This window comes from Quercus robur, chromosome 3, assembly GCF_932294415.1.
Source record: "Quercus robur chromosome 3, dhQueRobu3.1, whole genome shotgun sequence".
Lineage (NCBI taxonomy): Eukaryota > Viridiplantae > Streptophyta > Magnoliopsida > Fagales > Fagaceae > Quercus > Quercus robur.
In genome coordinates, this window is record NC_065536.1 from 35040502 (window position 1) to 35056071 (window position 15570).

The window sequence follows — 15570 nt, forward strand, 5'->3', positions numbered from 1 at the left end:
TGTTTAAAAGTCTTCTTCTGACAAAACTGGTTTAGGTTATGTTGATAGCATCTGTGTGTCCGCTCCCCATTCCACTAAGTTTGTTCCTTCATCTTCTTCCTCTGAACCTTCTGCGAGTGAGATGGTGAGTGATACTGTCAGACCCCCTGTGAGTGAGGTTGCTAAACCCTTAGAAGGTTCATCATCTAGGAAGATTAGAGTTGATCTAAAGAATCTAAGCCTAAGAAGCCTACCCTATCTAAGGACAAGACACATGATAAACCTGCATGGGTTTGTCATTTTTGTGGAAAGACTAGACACATACGTCCAAATTGCTACAAGCTACAAGCTGCAAAGAGAGCAAACAAACCAAAAGTACCTGTGCCTCAAGCACTTGATCCTATGGTACTTATTGGTGATTTGGTAAAGGCTTTAAATCTTTATTCTAATCCTGGAGTTGGAAATCATTCTCAAGTAAATAAGAACTTCAATGCTCGTGGTGCATCTAAAAAGTTTCGGATGCAAAAGACTCGTCCTAACTGAGTCTTCCTGACATGGTCCTTGTGCTTCATTGCTCTACCCTTTGTGACCATTGTTCTTTGGTTTTATTCTTTTTTGTCTCTAGGACTTGCATAGCATAACATTCATGCATTTCATTCTAGGTGTTTTTTATTTTTTTAATAAAAAAAAAAAAGGGGAAAAAGGAAGCACATTTTGTTTTTGCACTATTCTTCTTGGTTTTTTAGAACAAGGTTGGTCAATTTATTTTCACATAACATGTTGTTTGTACCTTGTTTAGCCTTGATGAGCTTATTTATTGCACTCTACTAGTTGAAGATTTGTAGTGCATGTTGTATGGGAAAGATGTGTATGGTTTTTTATTACTATGTCTTAATCTTGAAGTCACATGTTTTTAAATGTTGGACTTGAACTTTTAGAGAAAGATATAAATAACCATCTCACCACTGTTCACTAGCCAATCATGAACACCTTAGTGCATATCATAAGATTTTGTGCTCGAGAAAGTGTAGCACATGCACAAAAAGAACATAAGGTGAAGCCTCGGTAAAAGTGCTTAATTCTTGAAATCTAATTGGTGTGTACTATTAGGCTTGATGCCAAACTCACATAAACTTAAAATTGGAATGTATATTATGAGGCATAAATACAAGAAAATTACATGATTGCAAGCTTATGATCTAGGAGATGTGGGAGTTATATGATGTAACTCTTTAGGTGATAGTCTCTTTTAAATTCCTTGTGATGAATTTTGTAGACATTGTGATTGATTGCTATTCACATATCACCTCACATGTATCTCATGTCTTTGCTAGTCGCACACACTACACGAGTTACTCGTTGCTAAACATTGTACATGTTATTGTGTGTGTTTACGGTCTGACCAACCAAGTTTTTGCAATCACTTTGAATTATGTGTAAACTAAATTTGTGGCTTGAAAATTTGTGAAGAATGCAAAATTTTGTTTTTGGGAATATTGGGCTTAAAATTCTTATTTGAAAAATCATATCATCTCATACTCATGCATTTTTTGTCTTAAATTTTAATGCTTTGAATCAAATCTTTTTGTTTTTCAAAAATTGTGTTTTTCAAGAAAAATTTGGTGAGCCTCTGCCTGATTCGATCGGTCCATCCTGTTTTTCGACCGATCGAAATTTTAAAAATTTTGAATTTTTTGAGAGAGGGAGCCTCTGTCTGTTTCGATCGGTCGAGGCTGATTTTCGACTGATCGAAACTCGTGTTTTTGGTTTTTACAAAAGGCAGAATAGGACTTTTTCAAAGTCACTATTCAAACTTTTTCAAAGTTCCTCTCTCTCTCTCTCCGCGTTGGCACTTGGCTCCACCATCAATTTTTTGTCGTTTTCCTTCAAGATTCTTGCTGGGTTTTTGTTTGTAGAAGCCGGTAAGACCCTTTTGCCCATCTTTTTCAAGTTTATTTCTTGATTTCATGCATTTTTCATGCATTCTCATGTCTATTTTCGGCACTTTCAAAATTATTGGGGTTTTTGATGATTCAAGCCAATTCTTGTGTCATTGATCAATGGGTTTTTGTGCCATGATGTTATATTGATGTTCCCTATGATTTAATTTGATCAATTTGGTGGTTTTTGAAAAATTGAAAATTCTAGGGTTTTGAATTTGATCTGAATTGGGGATTTTTTTCAAATTAGGCTTAAATTGATGAAATTGGCTTCTCCAATTGATGTAATTGGTCATTATTTTTGTTATTCTATTATGTGCAATGATCAATTCGTCAATTTTTTTAAAAAATTGATCAAGTGGTTTCTAATTTTTGGGGTTTTTGTGTTAAAAAATCTTTATGTCAAGCCAATTTTGTAATTTGAACCTTTTTTACTTGATTCACTGCATTAGCACATGCATCATGACATTTAAACTTGTTCATGCATCATATAGATTTTGATTTTTTTGTTTTTTGTGCTAACTTGCAGTCTGCTCTTGGTTTTTGTTTTTGTGGTTTTGTTCTTTCGCTCTGTGTTTTGATCCTTATCTTAGCACCATGCCTAGGAAAACTAGAACTAATAGGACCACTTCCACTTCCTCTGAGTCTCCACCTAGAGTAGAGCTGTTTAAGAATGATAAGCGTAGAGAAGCCTATGACACCTTGAACTGTAGGCGTAAGATCTGGTCTGAGCGAGCTGTTGTGTTAGATGCGCTTGATCCGGCCATTAGGACTAATTTTGAGTCTAGGGGTTGGTTGCCTCTCGTATAGATAGATCATCCACCTTTGACCGCCCTGATTAGAGAGTTCTATTCGAATCTCTCTTGCCACATCTATGATTCCAACACCCTTGTTAGGAGTTGGATACGAGGTGTAGAGTTCACCATTACCCCTCGGGTGGTGGCTGATGCTCTAGGGGTGCCAGTAGTTCGGGATGCTGTCTATCCCTATGATGAGTCACCTTCTTTAGATGTAGTCATGTCTTACATCACTGGGTCATCTATCCAGTGGGGTTCTGATCCTCGGATCACATCCGCTAAGCTTACCGAGACTGCCTATCTCCTCTTTAGGATTGCGTGTCATTCTGTGTGGCCTATCTCTCACTTCCACACCATCCCTTTAAAGCGTTGTGTGTTTTTGTACGCTTTAGCTTCTGGAGCGTCTATCAGTTTTCCTCACTTGTTCCTTCGTTCTTTGAATAAGGTTCATAGGAGTTCTGCCGTAGGGCATGCGCTGATTCATCCTATTTTCATTCATAGGATTTTTCTCTTTTTGGGTTTAGATGGAGGTGAGCCTGTTCATATGATAGCTCCTATAGGTGTCACCTTTCTTCGTCAGAGGGCTGCTCAGTTGAGGGTTCCTCCTTCTCATCCTAGAGGTGCGTCATCTAGTAGTGTTCCCCCTCCTCCCTCTTCTACAGGTACAGCTGCTGTTGAGCCTTCAGGTACTGCTGCTGATGCTGATGCTGCTGTTCCTCCACCGACTGCTACGGATGATTCAGACATTCGTCGCACGTTGGATCATCTCTTGACCATTCAGGCGGCTCAAGGACAGATTTTGGTGGACGTGCTTGATGAGATCCGTGCCTTGCATGTGGAGTTGGCGCAGTTTAGACCACCTCCCTTTTGATGATGGATATCTTGTGTGCCCTTTGGCATTCCGTCACAAAAAGGGGGTGTACTTGTAGGTTTTTGTTTTTAGGGGGAGACTTTTTGTTTTTGGTTGGAGCTTGTGGAGTTTTTAGATTGTATCTAGGTGCTTCACTGTGTACTTAACTTTTTTAGCTCTTTCCTTTTTTTTTTTTATGGATATTCATGTTAGGGGGAATTTTATGTTTTTGTTAGTACTTTATTTGTTTCTTGTTTCAAACTGCTTATTGATTTATATTTATGAGTTATTCATTGATATATGTCTTTATTTGTGTGTTGTTTAAAATCAAGAAGTTATTTTGTTTACTTGTATTATTTCCACACATGCGGTTATGCATTTTGTTTAGTGTTTCAGGAAATATACAGGTTGATTCAATTGAGCTGCTGTCTACACTTGCAACTGATGGACAGTAGTTAGGATTGAATTTTTGTTTATGAGCATTATTTTGTAAAGGGCTTTTTCATGTTGTAAACTTTGAGCTTATATGTTGTGTTTTGTCACAGATTGCCAAAGGGGGAGTTTGCTAGGTTCTAAAGTTTAGGACTTTATGTATTTAAAACTCTAATTTGTATTGTTGGCAAACCATGATCAAAACAATGTGTTTAGAAGTGTTTAAAACTAGCTCAAAGTTATATGTCAATGTAAAGTTGGAATCGAGTGTAAAGCAAAAAGCAGTGTGGCTTTCGGCCTGGCTCGATCAATCGAAGCTTAGGCTCGACCGATCGAACGTCGAGCAGATTGCTTTTCTGCAAATTCGTCCAACTCAGCCCTATGTGTTTAAAACGTTTTTAGGGTTTCTTATTTGTCTTAAGTATAAAAGGCAAACCCTAGCCACGTTTTAGTGTTGCTCATATTGCGGTTTGTGTAAATCTCTTGTGAGATCTAGAGGAGCTTTCCTTTACACAAACTTAGGGTTTTCAAGGAAGAGACATTCTCTAAACCTTGATGATCAAAACAGTTGCTGCCATTAAAGCTTAAAGAATACACAAGCGGGGGTGCTTGTAGCTGGTGGGAATCCAAAGAAAGAAGGAGTCCGTGGATTCGGAGTTTGCACGTGGTCGTGTCAGTAAGTTCTACTGGTTGGTAGCATTAGGAAGTTGAGCAGGGGTGCTTGTAAGTCATTTTGTATGAACTTCGATTCTTTCTGATAGTGGATTCAAGTTTACCTTGAGGATAGCTAGGTCAAATCCTCCCCAGGTTTTTATCGGTTTGGTTTCCTAGATGATCATATCATTATCTTATTTATTTTCCGCTGCTATGCATGATATGATATATTTGTGTTAACCTAGACTTGTTAATTTGACTAAGTAATAACTTGGCTAATTATCTAGGGTTAATTCATTTGTTTAAGGGGTCTTAAAACTGTCAATATCCCTCTCATACTTTTGGAGTTTGGTAACTACCCCACCCTGTTTGGCAATTTTTTTTTTTTAATTAACAAAACTGTACAAAATTAGGTAGTTTTCAAGCTACTCGTTTAATAATGTTGTTCTAATAATGTTGTTTATATTTTTTATAAATACGTGTGGGTGAAAAAGTGTGTAAAAATACGTGTAATATTGTTTAAATACTGAAAATTGTTGTTTAAACAATGGTATCAAACGGGCCATACATATTTTTTCTAGGATTGATCGGGTTAAGGGGCAAATTTTTAACCAATCTGCCATTACGCGGGTTGGAAAAGACCAACCTACCAAACTACAAAAATGACAAGACAATTGAAAATTTGGGCGATTTTAACTTAGTGGATTGAGCGAGTTAGTTTTAGTCATGTATTGTACACTAGATATCAAATTTTATTTTATCATTTACGAAAAAATTTTAAAAATATTTCCTATAAACCATTTAATGACTTGCAACAAAAATATAAACTATAAAAGTAAATCATAGGAAATGTCCACTTTTTCATATATCAAAGTACACACATATTATGGTATGGTATGAGTATTTTTCTAACTTTGTCTTCTAAAAAGAGGAGGAGAAATTACACTTTACCCCCTAAATTTTACATTCTTTTACACTTACCCCACTAAACTATACCCTTTTTTACATTTACCCCTCTGCACTATGAGAATGCACACATTATTGTGGGTACAAGCTCCTGCGATGAGTGTTTTCCTCGTGTGAAGTACACCTCAGCTTAGAGTGGACCAAGTGGAGTGGTTTTATTGTGGGAAGTACACCTCGACCTCTTACATGTGAAATACTTATTTTCTTTTCATCCCAAAATCTTAGGACATGCCATAACTTTTAGGTCATTCTTCCAATTTTAATCTTTTATTTTTCTTTTAAAATTTTAGGTGATCACAAGATATATAGTTGAACAAATAAGAGATATAAAGGGTACCATTTTTTTATAGGATCTAGGATCTCTCTATGGGTGGGTAAGCTCCTTAAAACTAAAGAGATAGATCAATAGGTCACTCACAATTAAGTGGGTCATTATTCCAACATTGAGCCTAAGTGGACCCCATATCAATTGGTGGACAAACTTTTAATCTACTCAAAGCTCATCATAGGCAATGGCATGGATTGTGAGTTGGTGGGATGAATTTCATAAAGTTTTGGCCCTAAATAGAGTTTCAACTTTCCCGCTCATCTCCAATCATGGCAAAAGGAAAAAGAACCAAGTAAGAGTATGTGCAAAACAATATTAGAAAGGGCATTTGTTAGGTTTAGGAAATGGAACACATTGGAGTCAAACTTCTCTATCCCCAGCAAAGTCACCACTGTGGGCGCAAGCGTCCGCGATGAATGGTTTACTCGTGGGAAGTACGCCTCGGCTCGGAGTGGATTGGGCAGAAGGGTAAATGGAGTTGCCACCTAAATTAGCTCTAGGAACCATTTATATAAGGCCCTTTATGGAATGACTGATCTTTATCATAGCACGTGTCCGGAGTTTAGGTATAAGAATAGGAAGATGTTAGGCAACCAACCTCACCTAACTCGTAGGTCGACCTCCACTCATTATGTTTCAAATCCTAATCTCATCAAAAAGTCCTCTAACATGTTCATCTTATACTCACACACAGTCTATCATGCATTTAACACACAACATGGCATATTATCTCAATTCCACACATGGCATAAGATCCTACCATTCATCTAATTAGTTCATGCATCATCAAAAGGCAGCAAGCATCGTATCATAAAACATCCATAAAGCAGTAAGTAACTCAACTATCACATGTGTATTCAATCATCATGGCATTCATCTATCATATTCATCATGGCATTCAATCATCTCAAAATTAAACAAACAAATACATGTTCAAATGATTTATGCATTACTTATCTTACTTACCTCTCTACATCACAGCATCAATGCATGTTCATGTTATTATCCAAACATAAACCCTAATCATACAATCTAAACAAAAAGCAAGTAAAAGATGTTATTCTACTTACCTAATACCTAAACATGCAATAACTAGACTAAACAGATGCTAAACATGTGATAAAAGCAAAGCAAATAACAAGAACCCTAAATCTAGGTTTCTGGGCACGAACATGCGTGCACATACACAGGGTATGCATGCACATCCCAAGTGTATGCGTATGCATGTTACGAGTATGCATATACATGCATGAAGCATGCACGCTCATACACGCCCAGAAACATAAACCCATAAACAGCAAACAAGACAGTAATTCCAGCAACCTATCATGAAAACTAAACAACCAACTAGCAAACAAGATAGTTAAGCAGTAAAACAAAAATAAAAACAAACAAATAAACAAGAATGAATGAGACAAAGTTAGACCTTTACCTCAAACACTAGAACTCTTTTGAGCTTTTGATTTGACCATTCCAAATCTAATCAATACAAAATTAGAAGGTTAGTAAACTCAAAAACTCAAAAGTTAAGACCAAAATAGGTCCCAACCAAGTAAAATTTTAAGTTAAGGATGTTTTCGAATAAACTCCCTCTTTGATTCACTATTTTCTAGTAAATTCGACATGTCTTGGAAAAAAAACCTTTGGGGCCTTTTTGTAGTGATCATAGAGGGGTGTAAGGTGGCTTCCAACTAATATGGGATTTATTCTACACAAATTTACATCCAAAAAACTTTTCTTACAAGATTATGAAACCTTACATGTGCATGCATACATGGTTATGCATGCACATACTTTCAGTAAGCGTGCGCATGAATGGAACATGAGTGCACATGCTTAGGGTTTTCTATAGGTTTATCTTCACCCAAACATTTTTCAAACTAAAGATTCACAAGATTGGGCTCTAAATTAACCCTGGGCCTCCAAGTGATGTCATCATTGGGGAATGGGGGCTTGAGTCGAAAGGGATACAAGATAAGGTATTTACAATTACCCCCCTAAACTATACCTTATTTTACACTTACCCCTAAATTATGAGAATACACATTTACTTCCCTAACCTATTATCATGGGATAGGGTGTAAAACATTAAAAGGGTAATAGTTTAGGAGAAAAATGTTCATTCTCATAGTTTAGGGTGGAAAATGTTACATGGGTAATAGCTTTGGGGGGGTAAGTGTGAGTTCTCGTAGTTTAGGGAAGTAAGTGTAAAAGAGGGTATAATTTAGAGAATAAATTGTAATTTTCCACCCAAAAAATACCCATGTCATTATGTATGCTTAAGAATATGTTGAAAAAGTATCACATTTTCCATATTAATTCAAGTAAATCATAGAGTTAATAAAAAATAAAATTTAATTTAGATATGAGATATAAACTAACAAGAGATTGAATACTATATATATATATATATATATATAAGCAGGTTGAGTTAGGTTTTGGCGGTTTAAAAAACTCAACTTGACCTACCACTTTAATAACCGATTGCATTTTTTTTTTAGAAAGTAAGAATTTAAGTTAATTATACCATACCCACCCATGATTTAGGTTGATTTTATGTTACCTACGTGTGATTTGAAAAGTGTCACTTTATTCATTTAAAATTGGCTCTATTATACATTCATAACCCTCCTCACACTTTCCGTTTAAAAACAAAACAAAAACAAATAAAATAAATAAAAAATAAAAGGGAAATGAATGAGGGTAGTGAAGGAGAAGCATGCTTTGAATATGAGCCCAATCCACTCCTTGGTCAAATCTCAAGTGGATTGATTACATACCTAAAGGTTTCTTCTCATTCATGTAGCTCCCAGATTAATTTTCTATTATATTTTATGATGAATAATTAAAAAGTATATATCATCCATAAGAGTCATCCATAAAGACCCACGTCTAAAATATTTGTCCAAAAGGAAAAGAGGAAAAAACAATAACACCATGGAGAAAGGTAGTCTAGGAAAGGCAAATCGTCCACACTACAATAGGCTATAGACGACCAACAAACACTTAGTAAATTCTAAAGTATTTTCTCCAAACCAAGAGCAGTTGCACCACGATTCATTATTCTAAGACGTGGACCGAGGTCCTCGAAATTCTCTCCACTCTTCTCACTAAGCTCACACATATCCTACGATGTTAGTGGCACCTAACAAGTAGACATACTCCAAACTCTTTATAAAAAGAACCAGGCCTCACTAAATCAAGGTACACATCAGAGAAACTGACTTAACAGTCGGAGGGTCCTTGGCCGGTTAACCCTAGTCACCTTCGATAGTCTTTCTTTCTTTTTCAGGTTATGGATCCACCTTTGAAGTTCAGAGCATACGGCCTACTGATTTGACACCTCATCAGTTGGCGTCATCTATGGAAAACAAGAAGTGTTAGTCACTTTGCTCTCAAAGACAAAAGGCTATATGGTCCAAACTAGATCAATGGCCACTAGTCTAAAACATCCAGAAACCGAAAACGCCTTCAGCCATCTAAACCGCATACCAGATCCTCCACTAGCCTCCGTCCAATAACAACTACAATCCATGGCAGTTGCTGTTGCGGAGCTGACACAGCAAAACCAAGACTTGACAAGAGAGGTCCACAAGAAAACGCACCATTGACACCGATGTGTAGGCCAGGAGGAGCCTAGATGAAACCCGGAGAAAATGAGGGTAGAGAGTAGTGTGGAATGAAAAGATCAGTCAATGAGCACCATCACCCAGAAGGTACCACACGTGGAGAAAGAAGTGGACCAGATAAAGATAGCCATGAGGCAAATAAGGGACTCTATGAGAGGAAGAGCACGCATAGATGACCTTATCCATAGGACAAATTCTCCTTTCACCGCGTCAATCACAACTCATCCCCTACCTTCCAAGTTCAAGATGCTTACCTTGGACTCGTACGACAGAACACGAAATCCTTGCGATCACATTGCTACGTTCAATTCGATCATGTGCAGAGCCTTTCCTATAACATTGAAGGGCCTGACTAGAGTATGGTTCAGCAAATTACCACTGAATACTATAGCTTCATTCTAAGAGTTAAGGAAGTTGTTCGTTAACAACTTCATTGAAGGTCAAAGGCACAAGCGTTCTTCGTCCAATCTGTTGAATATAGAGCAAGGAGAAAATGAGAGTCTACAGTCTTTCATTGGCCGTTTCAACATGGAAGTCTTGTTAGTAGACGAAATGGATGAGAAAATTCTCCTAGCAGCCTTCCACAATGGAGTCTTTTCAGACTTATTCATTCACAAGTTATATGATCGAGAGCCTCAGACAATGGCAGAGCTAATACACTCAGTACAAAGCTTCATGAACATTGAAGACACAATCATTGCTAAATGAAAGAAGGAAGTTGAACAAGCAGAGGCTGAATATACACATCATCTAGAATAAGGCCCTCGTCCGAAGAAGACCAAGACAAGAGAGACCGAGATGGCAAGAAGACAGGATCGTCGTCGAGACAATATCAAACTACACGCCACTAAACACTTCACTTGATAAAGTTTTGATCCAAATCAAGGATGACCCATCCTTGAAGTGGCTAGAAAAGCTTAAAGGAGATCTTAGCTAAATGACAAAGAGCAATATTGTCGGTTCCATAGAGACCATGGACATGACACTGATGAATGCTATGATTTGAAGCAACAAATTGAAGTTCTACTTGGGCAAGGGAAGTTGAAGAACTTTGTTGGACGAAAGCACAGAGAATAGAGGCCACCACCGAAAGGTAGAATAGAGGAACCAATTTGTCCACCAATTGGAGAAGTAAGGGTGATTGTGGGAGGAACGTCAACATGAGGGTCGTCCAAATCAAAGAAAACCTATCTTCGAGTAGTGCAAAATGTCCAACTCACTGGTCGTCTACCAAGGATACCAAGGATGGAAGAACCAGTCATAACCTTCACAAGCGAAGACGCTAGGAAACTACATCATCCTTATGACGATGCAATTGTCATCACTTTGACGATCATGAACTACACGACAAGAAAAGTGCCGATGGACAGTGGGAGTTTAGTAAATATCCTCTACTACCCGGCTTTCCAACAAATAAGGATTGATAGGAAATTACTTCATCCATCAAATATTCCTTTAATAGGATTTGAAGGAACGAAGGTCCTACCTATGGGCACCATCTCCATACTTGTAATGGTTGGATCTTATCCAAAACAGATCACAGAGGAGGTAAACTTCCTCGTTGTTGACTGTTTATTCTCATAAAATGCTATCATAAGACGACAAATTCTAAACAATTGGAGAGCTGCTACATCCACCTATCATTTGTCTGTCAAGTTCCTAACATAGTATGGCATAAGAGAAGTACAAGAAGATTAGTTGGCGGCTAGAAAATGCTATCTAGCCATGTTAGAGATGGATGAACAATTACCGATGATGAATATCAAAGACAAAAGGATGACTGCTGAGCCAATTGAAGTACTGGAAGAAGACCCTTTGGATGAATCCAACCTAGAGAAGTTCACACGAATTAGAACAAGAATGGAAGAGAAAATAAAGTAAGATCTCATCCATTTCCTCAGGAAGAGCAAAGACGTGTTCGCCTAGAGACATGAAGATATGTCTGGGATTGGCCCATCTGTCATAAGAGAAGAGTGTTTGCCCCAGAATAAGACAATACCATTATGGAAGAAGTCCAGAAGTTAGTCACAACGAAGTTCGTCTAAGAAATCTACTATCCAGATTGGCTTGCAAACGTAGTGATGGTCGTTAAGGCAAATGACAAATGGAGGATGTGCGTGGACTTTACAAATCTGAACAAGGCATGCCCCAAGGACAGCTTCCTCCTTCCATAAATTGATCAACTAGTGGACTCAACAGTTGGGCATCAATTGCTGAGTTTCGTGGATGCATTCTCTAGATACAAACAGATCAAGATGGATGAGGTAGGTCAGGAGAAAATGACCTTCATCACAAGCTAAGGTTTGTTTTGTTACAAAGTAATGCCTTTTGGTTTGAAAAATGCAAGGTTTACCTAGGCTGGTCAACTAGATGTTTCGTCCATAAATTGGATGAAACGTTGAAGTGTATGTTGACGATATACTAGTCAAAAGTGCAAGGGAGACATTGCACCTGGACGACCTTCAGGAGACCTGCAACATGCTTAAATGATACAACATGAAGTGAATCCAAGTAAATGTGCCTTCAGAATTTCGTCAGGAAAGTTCCTTAGGTTCATGGTCTCATAGAGAGGGATTGAGGCTAACCTTGACAAGATCCAAGCAATACTAAATATGGAGTCACCGAAGACCGTCAAAGAAGTGCAAAGTCTGTCTGGATGAGTAGCCGTATTTAACAGGTTTGTTTCAAAAGGTACTGATAAATGTTTGCTATTTTTCAAGGTGGTAAGGAAGGCATTTGAATGGGTAGACGAATGTCAATAAGCATTTAAGGATCTTAAATCGTATCTCACTACCACCCCTTTGCTGAGCCTATGTAAGCCAGATGAAGAATTGTACCTCTACTTAGCAGTATCCACTCACGCAGTAAGCTTTGCTTTAACTAGAGAAGAAGAGAAGGTATGAAAGCCCGTTTACTACACCAGCAAGGCACTGAGAAGAGTTGAAGGATGATACCCACCAATGAAGAATTTAGTCTTTTCATTGGTGACAGCAACCAGAAAGCTCAGACGTTACTTCCAAGCCCACGTCATCAATGTCTCGACAGATCATCCACTTAAGAAGGCCATGAACAAGCTAGAAGCAACTAGATGACTAGTTTAATGAGAAGTTGAACTTAGTAAGTTTGACATAAGATACTGATCGAGGGAAGCAATAAAAGCCCAAGCATTTGCCAACTTCATTACAAAATTCACTCCAACTCAAAATGAGCAAGGTGAAGACAAGGGGGCAAAAGAATGGATTGTCTACGTAGATGGTTCATCTACCCAACATGCAAGAGGGATTGGAGTAGTCTTGCAGTTACCCGAAGTAGGTCGTCTAGAATATGCAATACGTCTACAGTTCCAGACAATCAATAATGAAGCTAAATATGAAGCCCTCACCACAGGCCTAGATTTTACTAAGGCATTGGGAACTAAATCAATAGTTGTTCGAGGAGATTTGCAGCTGATCATAGGACAAGTGAATGGAACCTATAATGCTAAAGGAAAGTGAATGAAGAAGTATTTGAGCAAAGCAAAGCAATGCATAAAAAATTCACAACAACAAAATTCCACCAAATCCCAAGGAAGGAGTAGACAAAGGCTAATAGCCTAACTAGAGTAGCCTTAATGGATGACTTCGTCGACAATCCGACCAAAGTCTAATACATTCCATGTATAGATGTTCCTGAAGTGCAGAAGATGGAGAAGCTAATTGGACTACACCAATCATGTCTTATCTAAAAGACGAATTGCTCCCCTTAGATAAAGAAGAAATTCAAAAGCTAAGATTCAGGGCAGCGAAATTTGTTCTTTTTGACGATGTTTTGTATAAAAGGAGTTTTTCTTAGCCCTATCTAAGGTGCTTAACTCCGAATGAGTCCAACTACGTCATGAGGGATGTACATGAAAGGGTGTTGATACCCATTTTCATGACACATTTTTTTACAAGTCCAATTCATTTATTATGTTTTATTTTATTCTTTTAAGCATGGCCCAAGCTCATGCGACTTATTGGGGAAATTGAGGAAGTATGGTTTAGAGTGTAAGGGTTGATTTCTTTCAAATCTTTTGCATGAGCCTAGCTCATGCGTGCTATCAAGTGGGCAAGGGACACTAGTAACATCTCAGGCTCATGAAGGAGGTCTTGTACCTAAAATTTCCACCCCAAAAGAGCTTTCATGCTCTGGCTGATTGTGGCCTAAAGTTTATGCTCGAACCCATTTTTGCCTTTAAACGTAGTTGGCTCCCATTGACCAACTCCATCTGCTAGCCATCACTTAGGTGAGCCTCTCAATGGTTTGAAATGTCTGACAAAAGGCAACCAATTAAAGCAAACCCTCTTTATTTCCAAAATTATGTAAAAAGCAACCAACTCATTTATTGAGCAAAAGGTAAACTACACCACATCATGAAAATAGCACTCAGGTGGATAAAAGCCTCTTCTACCACCAAAAAACTAGTCATTAGCAACACCCCAAGCTCTAAATAAAACTCTCTCTTCAGTTCAAAAATGGACCAACCACGTTTTCCCCATAGAGCTGAAACTTAAGAGCAAAAACCCATTGAAGCAGGAAACATTCTCACAATTCTGAACCTTAGGAGTGGAAATATGGGTATAGGGGAGCCTTCTCTCTCTTTCTCATAACCTCTCTCAATTTTCTCTTCTCGTTGACAGTGGGCCAAACTTTCAAACTTGTTATATTTTTATGTTTTTTTTTTGCTGCACTTTTGTCAAGCCCATTCAGCCAGCTAACATTCTTACAATTTTGAAGCATAGGGGTGGAAATATGGGTACAGGAGAACCTTCCTTCTCTTCCTCACAACTTCTCTCAATTTCCTTTTCTTGTTGACTATGGATCGAACTTTCAGACCGTTATGTTTTATACTTTTTCTGCACTTTTATTAAGCCCATTCAGCCAACTAACATTCTTGCAATTCTGAAGCATAGGGGTGAAAATATGGGTACAGGGGGAACCTTCTCTCTCTTTCTCACAACCTCTCTAAATTTCGTCTTCTCGCTGACTGTGGGTCAAAGTTTCAGACCTGTTATATTTTTATGCTTTTTCTACACTTTTGTTATTAGCATTTTGATTCTCTCTTGTCAAAGTACCATTGGCCTTTTGTTCATTATACATTTGGAATTTTGGGCTTGATTATTCGCAATAAACACTTCTAAAGAACCCAAATGGAGATCTGGGCCTTTCTTGCATTTTCAGCTCTTGTCGCAAAAACTTCCCCAACAAAGGGCTTGTGAGAACCATTCATAAGCAAAGTCGTTCATCCAAAAACTTGTTTGCGCAAGATACTATTGGCCATCGATACAAGTAGATGCTAAGTCCTTCGTCCAAGCATGTAACAAGTGTCAACGATATAATAATGTGCCTAGACGACCATCGAAACACCTTACTCCGATGACAGTCCCTTGGCCTTTTGCCTAATAGGGACTAGATATCTTTGGTCCCTTTCCAATAGGAAGCAGACAAATGAAATTCCTAGTGGTAGGGATCACTTACTTGACGAAGTGGGTAGAAGCAAAACCCTTGGCAAAAGTCACGGAGAAAAGCATCAGATTCTTTGTTTGGAAAAACATCGTCTACTGTTTTGAGATTCCCAAGGTGCTTGTTTTAGACGATGGACGACAGTTTGACAACATACACTTTAACGATTTTTGTGAGCAGCTTGGAATTAAGAATCACTATTCCTCACCGTCACACCCATAAGTAAAAGGGCAAGCAGAAGTCACAAACTGATGCTCAAGATAATCAAGACTCTGCTTAAGGGGGCGAAAGGGATATGGCTCGACGAGCTACCTAGTGTCATTTGGGCATACAAGACAACAATAAGAACCCCCGTAGGATAAACCCCCTTAAGTTAGCATATGGAAGTGATACAGTTATATCTGTAGAAGCATAGTTTCTATAAGGAAACCACTTCCACTGCATTCGTAGTGGGGGTGCTTGCGCCCACAAATGCACACTTATTTTCCTAAACAATTACTAATGAGATGTGGTG